General features: G+C 33.4%; 1 protein-coding gene across 1 annotated transcript in view; it reads left to right on the top strand.

Moving 5' to 3' along the window:
* Positions 1-11,159, top strand: part of PIGK (phosphatidylinositol glycan anchor biosynthesis class K) — a 97,075-nt gene that overhangs the window by 8,659 nt on the left and 77,257 nt on the right. The gene's annotated exons all lie outside the window — the stretch shown is intronic.

Raw genomic sequence — 11,159 nt, 5'->3', positions numbered from 1 at the left:
CCCCCTACTCTCTGGTAACCATTAAGTTTATTGTCCACATCCATGAGTTGTCTTTGGAAACTTAATGTTGGTGCTGCTGCCTGCTGCCCAAATCCAATCTTTGCTGGCCCAGCTTCTTATTGTCTCTAGTTCTTAATTTAGAGCCCTTGATGGGTTGTCATATTGGCAGAGCATAGATTAAGGGCCTGCTGTGGTGGGGGGAGGTTGGGGTAGTGACAGGAAGAAGAACTATATGGCATTGCTAGCTTCCAAATAGGGAAGTGGGCCCAGCCTTCTACGAAGACTCAAAGCGAGTTATTTCCTCATTACTTGAGGGAATTCAGGTACTAAGCAGAACCTCCACACCTTCACCCCCAGATACATGTCCTTTGGTTTGCCAGATACCATAGATCTATTTTTATACTACCAAAGCAGTTATAGAAGAAACTGCAGTCAATTTAGTGTTTAGGTTAGATGTATTTAGTCCTATGTTCCTCTCTACCTTTGAGATAGTGTAGAGAGAGCTTTGCAGTCAAACAGATCTGAGTTTGAAATCCGGATTTAGTGGTGATTTTGGTTAAGGTACTTGGTCATACTTAGCTTGTTTTCTTAGCTATTACATTGTGATAATAATACCTTCTTTGCAGGATTCAGGTACTTGCAATAAACAGTAAATAGAGATATGTATAAAGTGCTGCAGGAGCAGAAAGGCAGCAGTGAATGATTTAGGAAACAAACTTATATTCTGTGTAAAATGATCATTTTAGCCTGAGAACTGACAAGAACTATAATTCCTGTATTTCAAATAGAAATTAAGGCAACTCAATAATACTACCATTTTTAAAAAATATATTAAATTAAGTCTAAGAAAGGATGGTTTGTTATATCAACGATACAGATATTATTCTTTTGATTAGCCAATTATTATAATTTATCAGTTGATTCTCCTCAAATAGGTCTATATGGTTAATCCTTTGGTTTTTAACTGTCATTGATTCTATACTCTATGTTTTCCTCCAGGGAGCTACTTTGATCTTTAAGTTATTAGGAAATGTTTAAATAGTTTAAGTAAGATTTAGATGGACTTTTTAGAACTAGACTATAACTATTGGATGTATTTTATATATTATAATTAGTAGATTTGTCCGTAGGTTTCTGAAGAATGTTCTTTAAAAGCTTATTCTTGTTTTAAATGATTTCTAGAGTACATCTGTTTATATAGTCTTTGTTGGGGAATGAATTGGGGATTTAAACAGTTGATGATTTAAACCATTTGTTATTTCATAAACAAAATCAAAGAAAAGATTCTGTTTTTTTTTAGCTTAATGCGGTTAATATTCCTCTTGTTGGTGACTTGTCCCACTTTATTCCTACTTAGAATTAAGTATAAAAATATAAGTATTAGTTTTTATTCAGAAAGTAAAAAATTATTATGAAATAACAATTTTGAAACTTAAAATTAAGATTAGTTTTCAGTTTTAAAGCTTGAATTTCAAAATATAGTTTGAATTTATTTTATACATTATGGAACATTTTTAAGCTAAGACAACATTATCATAACTTCTGTCATATTCCAGATATGTATCCTGAGAAAAATGATTGGTCACTACATTTAATAACAAGTATGGGTAGAGCTCTGGTTTTAAAAAAAAATTGTTTGCTTTTTTAAAGGAGCATCTTACTTTTATCTTGAATGCAATTTTCCTAAATGTTTCAATAAGAAATTATTAGTTCATGTCACAATTCATTTACTAAACTATATGTCACAGGTGATTGTCTTTTTGGAAGTTCACGTCAATTCCATAGATCCCTTTTGAAATGTCACATGAGTTACATTACTACTCTTGTTCTCATTTTTTTCTGATCTTCTGTCTGTATTTTACACACTCCAACCACGCTAAGTTATTCTCTCTGCCTGGAATGGTTGCCTATACTTCTAGCTCAGTGCTACCTAAACCTGGCTGTGATTCTGAATCACTTGTACATGTTGAAAGTACTGATTTCCCAGCTTCACCTCTGGAGATTCTAATTTACTAAATCTGAAGTGAGCCCCATTCATTAGCTCTATACGTGGTTCTGATGCACAATCAAATTTAGGAAGTACAGCTTTAACTTTCACCTAACCTTTCAAATTCATCTTAATACATCTTCAAAAAAGCATTTCCTGACCCCCTATTTTGCTTTTATGGTATCCTCTGTATACTTTGATTACAACGTGATTATACTAATTTAGTGTGTCTTCCTTATTAGATTATAAACTCCTTAAAGAGAACCAGAATTACATTTTAATTCTGTACTTCCGACATCTAGCACAGTACCTGGCACATAGTAGGTGCTCAGTAGGTATTGGACAAACATGTGAATTGGAAATACTTTATTAGTTAGGCAAAAAACCACAAGTTTGTACTTTAAAAGTGAAAACATTTATATTGCAGAAAAATGTGTTAGTCTAGTTTTTAGCAAATGTTAATCTGGTATAAAAGATATTTTAATAAATAGGGAAAATGGATTTTAATGGTTGCTGGGGAAAAAAATATGCTCATAAGACCTTCGTAATTGCTCTCCAGCCTGATTATTATCATTTTCATACCTGAGTTCCATGGAGGACAGGCGTCTTGTACTTTGTAACCTTACCCAATCTCAGAGATTTTGTTTTTGTTTGCTTGGTTTTTTAGCTTCCTGATACATTTCTCTATTTTTAGGAAATTTTCTGCTCTCAAATAATTGTTTTGGACTAAACCACTGTTTCACTATCTCCAATATGCTTGATATGCCTAAGATGAGAAAGAGAAAAGGCATTAGCAGGGGTTACATTCTGAAGTTAGTATGTGAGGCAAAAATTGGGCTAAAATTATTTTCAAGAGTTTCTAAAATAGCACATAAAGTACAATATAGTATTGTCTTTCATCAAGTCTAACAGTCATTTTTTCTTCCAGTGCTAGAGCAGATTATTATTTTCTTTGATGGAGCACTGATGAAGTGGTTTACTTAGGATTAGGGGACATGTTATATGAAAATATATCTTTAATACTAGAATTGTGATGGCCATGCTGTGAGAGGTATATGGGAATTGAGACTGAGGGAATGTAGAATCATAGATCTCATCTCATGTTTACTTTGGAAAATATATGTTGAGCATTAGGGTGGGTGAGATCTGTCTGTCTGTCTCTGTCTCTTTTTTTTAAATATGCCTTACCTCTACTACAATTTGGGTTGATGGTGAGTTTTTGTAATTATTTCTGTCTGATAAACTGTTTCTATAATTAAACCCAGCAGTTTTCTTAACTCTGTTTTTTCTTACTCTATATTTTAATTATTACATGAGATTAATATTCCTAATTTAAACCTTTCATTCTTTATCTCCCCTTATTCATAAACTGTAGTGTATGCAGAATAAAGTTCGAATCCCTTATGCTGGTTCTCAAGGCTTTAGCAGTCTGATTCCAGATGGGTTATTTTGATCATTTAATTTCTGATCAATTAATTTCAATCCAGTCAATTCCTTCTTGTAAGTCCCTGTATTGGCCTCTGTCATTGCTTACACTGATCCTTCTACCTAGAGTTCTTTCCTTCCTCCCTGCTTTCTAGTTTTCCTATACCTAAATTCAATCCATGTATTCCTTAAAGCTTTCTTGGTCCTTCCTGCATAAATAATATTTTATTTATACTTCTGTCATGGCACCTTTTTGTACTATGTTTGTATTCCTCACAGTGCATTCTTTGGTATATTGTGCAGAGCTGAATGAATGAATGAATAAATGAATGAGTAGTATACTAAAGACCCCTAGGTAAGTGGAACCTCGTTGGTCTAGGCTAGAAAAGAAATATTTATGAATACTGCTAATTTATATTCTTTTAAAATCTTTCTCAAACTGCACTGAGCTAAAAGTGCTTTATAATTGATTTTATAAACTATTCCCTGATTCCTACTTTAGGGACCCATGGGTGGGGTAATATTACCAGGGAGCTCTAAATTCATTTCTTTATATCAGATAGAAAAAGTCCATGAGAGTCTTGCATGAGATAAGTTAACGTCAACTTTACTTATTCCCTACCTTCCTATTATTTAAGTTTCCTCAGGATGAACTTTTTTTGATTCTTTTGTCCCTTTTAACTTTTCTCAAGTAATAAATATTAGAATTAGAAGTTTGAATTCTGGTATTTTTTCTGTAAATTAAAAAAGAAAAAAATTACGAATTGCCTTTTATTATTGTTTTTAAAATTACATCGGTAATATAGCTTTTGACTATTGTTTTTTATGGTGATGTGGATTAGATCTTATACGTAAGAGGACATTTTCTAATGTGGAGCATAAATAAAATATTTGACGAATTTTCCTGTATACTTTCTTTTACAATAATACAGAGAATGGAATGGTTATTATGGTTCTTTGGAAATGCTTGTGGCTTTTTTTCTGAGAGGTCAGCCAAAATGGACCCTTATTTCTGGCCTCCTCCTTTACTTGCCCTTAACAAATGTTCACTATCCACCATAATTCAGGTATTATGTTAGGGATTTTATAATGAATTATTTCATTTATTCTTTGAGGTCTTTATGAGAGATTGTATTTTTCCCATTTTATATATTAAAAATGGTTACTCAGAATGGTTAAATGACTTACTTAAGATCCATTAAAAGTACCATTAAATAATAGAACCAGAATTTGAATTCACATCTTTTGATTTTATGGCTGGAGCATTTCTATTATGTCATAGCTATCTCCTCCCTAAGAAATTAGAAGTTAATGTTTATATAGTATTTATAATTAGAGATTTCCTTTAATAATATCTCATTTTATTCTAATGGCAGTCGTACAGACATTGGTATATTATGTGTGTGGATCATTTAATACCTTATTAAATTCAAAAATGTATATCTACATGTTGAATGTAGTGTTGGATTGTTATGAAAATAGTTAATATTAATTTAACAAATATAAGGAATGCCTCTCAATGATACCATTTTCTTATTTTTTCCATAATTTTTACTGTTGTCTAAGTCTTCATTATTTCATGTTTCATGTACTTATGCTTCTGTACTTTATAATGTTTGTAACTGTAATATATGCTTCTGTACTCAGCAGCTTTGTAGCTGTTTATTCCATCTCTAGTCTCTTTCCCCCTCCAACTCATCCTACACACAGCTGTTAGAAATATCTTTCTCAGACACTTTCATTTTGTCACTCCCACGATCAAAAACCTGCAGTGACTCTGTTGCCTCTCGAAAAAATCCAAAATCTTCAACCAGCCTTAGGTCTTTTAACTATTGCTTTGTTAATTTTGGCTTACTATGTTCTTTTTTTTTGTTATGACATCTACACAACATTTAGTCTCTCCCACTTACATATATATATTATATATATATTATATATATATTACCATTTATTTCATCTAGAACACTTGGAATATGCTCTGTGCTCTCCTTTTCTACCTATGTATCTTTCTTTCCTTTGTATCACTATGTAGAACTTTGAAGACTACTCTGTATGAGGAGGTCACTGAGTGATTTTTTTAGACCATTACTCTTAATTTGTAACATTTTCTAAATAAATACATATTAAAAATTTTACTTTATTACTATTTTTATTTTGTGTTTTTTACCTTATTTTTTACGAACAAAAGGACTGGAACTAGTTAATGTGCTTTGTAAATAATTTGCAATATATTATTGCAGTTATTGTCAGTATTAACTCATGCTGTTGAATGTTCTGATTTTTGTGTCACTTCTCAATAGTTTTTTTCTCATATATTTCATAAAAATGTAAATAATAATGTTTGACTGTGGATACGTTAGGTATTCTGAACAATCTGTCATTTTATTCTCACATCGGCAGCTGATCTGTCTGCCACTCCACATGATGTTCCTAATCATTTAATATTATAAATTCAGTGTGTAATATCTTGAATAGGGAAATATTTAGAATTGTTAAGAAGTTGAAATATGCTCTAAGGGGGAGAATGATGACAAGGTAAAAGGAGCATTTTGGCCACTGTTATTAATAGAACCCATTTGCAAGACTAAGAAGATGGTGAAGGGTTTTAAAGAGCAAAGGAGAAATTTCTTTACAGATTTATAAATAGGCAGGAAGGTTTTGGGGTGTTGAAAAAGCCAGAGGCTTATTTCTTCATCAATACCACAGTGTCTTCATTACTGACTCTGTCCTCATATCTGGTGACTTGTTTTCTTTATAATCGTCAGCGCTGAGCTTATCGAGAATGGAAGGTTTCGGTGGTGAGATGTCCAGTTGGAAGAATGCACAAGGGGCCCTAATGAGAATGAAACAGCAAGCACCAACTTTATTGTGGGGAGCAGCACGCTTCTATTGCGGGAGGTGCAGTTCTTCTGCTTCTGCTCCCCTTGGTTCCCCAGAGGACTGCATGGGCTCAACACATAGAGTACAATAGTGGCATTCAGCCACACATGCGTGATACAATAAGCTGAATTATGTTTACATAATTTAGGCGCAAGCACCCTACTACACTAATATAACATTCTAAATCTGTGATCCTATTCCTAGCCGTGAGCCTGGGTCACAGTCAGACTTGGGACCAGCCAGGCCTGGGACCCACAATTGTCTTGGCTCTTCTTGGTTCTCGTTTTTCCGTATTAAGTTTACAGTCAGCTTGTCAAGTTCCTAAAGCCTTGTTGGGATTTTGATTCACATCACAGTAAGTTTTAAATTAACTTAGAATGGGCTTCTTTATGGTAGTCAGTCTTTCAATTTATGAATAATACATATCTCTATTTAATTATGTTTAACAGCTTTCAGCTAAGTTTTATATTTTTTAATTTTTCTCTATAAACATTTTTGGTAGAATTTTTAGTCATATTTTTTGTTGATATTGTAAAAGATACTTTTTAAAATATATATTTTCTTCTGTTGTATATGCAGTTTTGTATATTATTCTAGCAACTTGCAGAACTCTCATTAATTTTAATAATTTGACTAATTTTAATAATTCGACTATTTTCTGGACGCCAAAATTCTCTTTTTGGCGGCCAGAAAATCTACAAACAATGATAGCTTTCTTCTCTTCAAATACTTGTACCATAAAATATTTTTTAAAATCTTCAAAAGTTCATATTTGAAAAATTTGAGATAAAAATTGTCTTTAAAGGCCTCAGAATTAGTGGTCCAGAGAAATCCTTTATTTTACACATGAGAAAAATGTGTTCCTGAGAGTTAAAGTGATATTTAAGAGTAGCAGCTCTGTGGTGGGGGACCTAACGCTAGAGCCCTGGTATGACGATTATATTATACTATGTTGCCCAATTTATTAGAATAAATAAGTGAATTATTAAAGAAGTCCAAGTGAAAGCAATTAAAAATAAAGTAAATGTTGATATACCTTATGAAGTTGATGTTTGCATGATAATATGCTTGATATACTATGGTAAACAATAATCTAACAATTTTATCAGAATTATAGTAGCCTATCTTCAGAGTTCTCCTATAATAAACTTTAAAGTTGTCCATCTTTTTCAGTTTGAAGATAACTCAGAAAATTATTTTTATTTTCACTTTGGCACCTCCAAAAAAATGAACCTATTGGCATCTTATATCTAGTATTTATGTCAGAATGTGCAATGACTTGGTTTCCTGAGTATGTGATGGCCTTGTTAAATAGCCTTGTCATATGATTATTTTAAAGTTAATTATAAACCCATTTAAATTCAGGTGCTTCAAAGGGTTGTATAAATGTAAGGAAATCACAATTTAGATGGAAGGTAAGTCAGCATAGTGTTTGAGTACAAGCTCTTAGTAAAACTGTCTCGATTTGAAGATGTCATGATATTATATATAGAAAACCCTAAGGACTCTACCCAAACTAGTAAACAAATTTAGTAAAGATGCAGGATACAAAATCAATATACAAAAATATATTATTGCATTTCTTTACACTAATAACAAACTATCAGAAAGAGAAGTTAGGAAAACAATCCCATTAACTGTCATCAAACACAATAAAATACCCAGGACTAAATTTAACCAAGGAGGTGAAAGACTTGTGTACTGAAAACTATAAGACGTTAATGAAAAAAAGAGAAGACACAAATGTAAAGATATTCCATGTTCATGGATTCGAAAAGTTACTACCCAAAGCAACCTATAGATTCAATGCAATCCCTATCAAAATCACTAATCATCTGGGACATGTAAATCAAAACCACAGTGAGATATCACTTCCCACTTGTTAGAATGGCTATTATCAAAAAGACAAGATAGCAAATGTTGGCTAGGATGTGGAGAAAAGCAAACTCTTGTGCACTTTTGGTGGAAATGGAAATTGGTGCAGCCACTGTGGAAAGCAGTATGGAGGTTCCTCAAAAAATTAAAAATAAAACAACTATATATTCTAGCAGTTTTTACTTCTGGATATTTATATGAAGGAACTGAAAACACTAACTCAAAAAATTATATGTACCCTCATGTTAATCTCAATATTATTTACAATAACCAAGACATGGAAACAACCAAAGTGTCTATGGACAGATGAATGGCTAAAGAAAATGTGAAAAAAAAGTAATGGAATATTTTTCAACCATAAAAGGAAGGAATCCAGCCATTCATGACGACATGGATGGACATTGAGGGCATTATGCTAAGTGAAATTAGTCAGAGAGAGACAACTGCTATATGATTTCACTTGTATATGGAACCTAAAAAAAACTAAACTCATAGATACAGAAAACAGGTTGGTGGTTGCTGTAGGTGGGGATGGGTGAAATGGGTGAAGGTGGTCAAAAGGTACAAACTTTCAGTTACAAGGTTAATAAATTCTGCAGATACAATGCACAGCATGGTGACTTAAAAAAGTACAAACTCTAGAGTCAAACATTAGTTTAAATCCTGATTCTGTTATTGAGTTTGACCAGACCGTAAAGTCTAGGCTAACTACAGAAATGGGCAGGAATGATGACTTGACTTACGTTGCTTTTGCTTTATATTGCTACCAAATCAACAAGAAGCAAAGTAAAAGATATGTGAGATCAGGATACGAGTAAGTGGCTACAACTCCCTCCACTTCCCTAGTTTTTCACCATGTCCTTACATATTTTACTTCCTACTACATCATCAGGCCTTTGGTAAACCTAGAAATGTCCTGAGAATGTCACTGCTAGTTTTTTTTTTTTTTTTTTTAAATCTGGGACATATTTTTGAATCTCTCTTATCTTTAGTGTCTTTGTCTATAAGATGGGGAAACAGTACTTACATGGGGTAAATCTTGTTGGTTAATCAGTCTGGAGTAATTCCCAGCTCCATTTTCCTTTGCATCATTCACAGTCTCGAATTAGCCTGTCATGTTTTCTCATTACTTTTATTGCATTGGTCCAGCATCAAGTGACTTGTCATTATTTAGTCATTTTAAATCTTAGTTTTATTATTACTGTGACAGTTTTAATTACTAGAAGAAAGGTCATAAAAAGGTAGAGGTTTGTAAGTTGAGCTATTTTTAGTAATGAGTTGCCTGTGTATAGCCTAGACAGGAGTAATGTGCCTATTAGTAGGAAAAGGAGAAAGAAGCAGATGCTTGCAAAAATAGATGAATCATGTTAGTGACAAAACACTGCAATCCATAACATCCTACAGATTTTTATTATTGATTTATCTAAAACTGCTTTTGAGTTCTAGTCTCTGTAAGGCCATATTCTTGAATGTCCGAAAAATTGTGTGCTATTCTAATACTCATCCTCCTTATTTAGACTACCTTTAGTGATTCCTTGCAATTAAGAAAGCCTGACTAGAGTAAGTATTGTGTTTTGATAAAGGATTAAGGAAGCCTATTCTTTTTACAAAAAAATTTAATTTTTTTTTCACTCTGTAACTCTGTTCCCTTGGATATCTGATAAAGGTAGGCAACATTGCTTATCGTAAAAATGTTCCCTTATTGATTAGATAACTGCAATGGACAGGGATAAATAAACCATAAATACTTGAGGAGAAAACCTTCCTTTGGGCTTCTCTGAGTGTGGTGATTCTTGTAACTGGGCTTGTTCCTTTTAGGGATCCTGAAAACTATGTCTGTGGAGTTATTGCATAAGATATTGGACTCCAGTGGGGCATGAAGCTTCTAAGCCAAAAATGAATAGAAGTCTCATTCTCTCATACCTGAGTTGTCACCCGAAGGATCAAAGAGAACAGCTTGAGAGAATCACAGACACACATACATACACTTATGCTACACTATCAGTTACAGTCTGTTAGACTTGAGAGGGAAAGGTCTAGACAGCTGTGTATATTGCTGTATAGATTGTTGTGAGGGTACTCTTATGAATGCCTAATGCTGCCTGTATTAGTTTCTTATTGCTGCTTTAACAAATTGCTACAAATTTAGTGGCTTAAAATAATACCGATTAGTTCTGGAGATCATAAATCCAAAATGGTCTTTGGGTCTGCATTGCTCTGAAGGCTCTAGGGGACAATCCATTTTCTTGCCTTTTCCAGCTTCTAGAGGCCGTCTGCTTTCCTTGGCTCACATTCTGTTTTTCATTTTGAAAGCCAGCAGCATAGCATCTTCAATGACTCTTCTGTTTGTCACATGTCTTTTTTCCTCTCTGTTTCTGCTGTCACATTGCCTTCTCTGACTCTGACCCTCTTGCCTTCCTCTTATAAGGACCCTTGTGTTTACATTGGGCCTACCCAGATAATCCAGGACAATTTCCCCATCTCAAGATTTTTAATTTAGTCACATCTGCAAAGTTCCTTTTAACCTTTAAAAGTAACGTAGTCACAGGTTTTGGAAATTAGGACATGGATGTCTTTGGGGACCATCTTTAAGTCTACCATGCTGATTTGCTGGCAGATATTATTTGCTGTTCTATATCCTTCTAACTGAATTTGATGCCAAGTGTGGTCATCTTTTGAGTTTGAATGTTTAATGGAGCCTGCCACACTGGTGTATGTGGCAGAGAAGGAGTATTTGGAATACTGAAAAAGTGAGGAATCATGGAACCCAAGAGTAATTTAACAAGAGAATAGCCAACAATGTTAAATACAGAAATGCCGTATAAGAAGTGCGCTCAGTTTCTTTGGTATCAGGTGAATAGAATTATGATTATAGTAGTTTGAAGAGTTAATGGGAAGCAAAGAAATAGAAAAAAATGACTGGGGGATGTTGACTGAGAAAGAAAAAGGGAGCATAGACTGAGGAGACTTAGAACCAAGACAGATTTTTTGA

This window comes from Pteropus vampyrus, unplaced genomic scaffold (genome assembly GCF_000151845.1).
Source record: "Pteropus vampyrus isolate Shadow unplaced genomic scaffold, Pvam_2.0 Scaffold22, whole genome shotgun sequence".
In the NCBI taxonomy this organism is placed as follows: Eukaryota; Metazoa; Chordata; class Mammalia; order Chiroptera; family Pteropodidae; genus Pteropus; species Pteropus vampyrus.
Note: the sequence above shows the minus strand (reverse complement) of the source record. Positions and strands in the feature narration are given on the sequence as shown.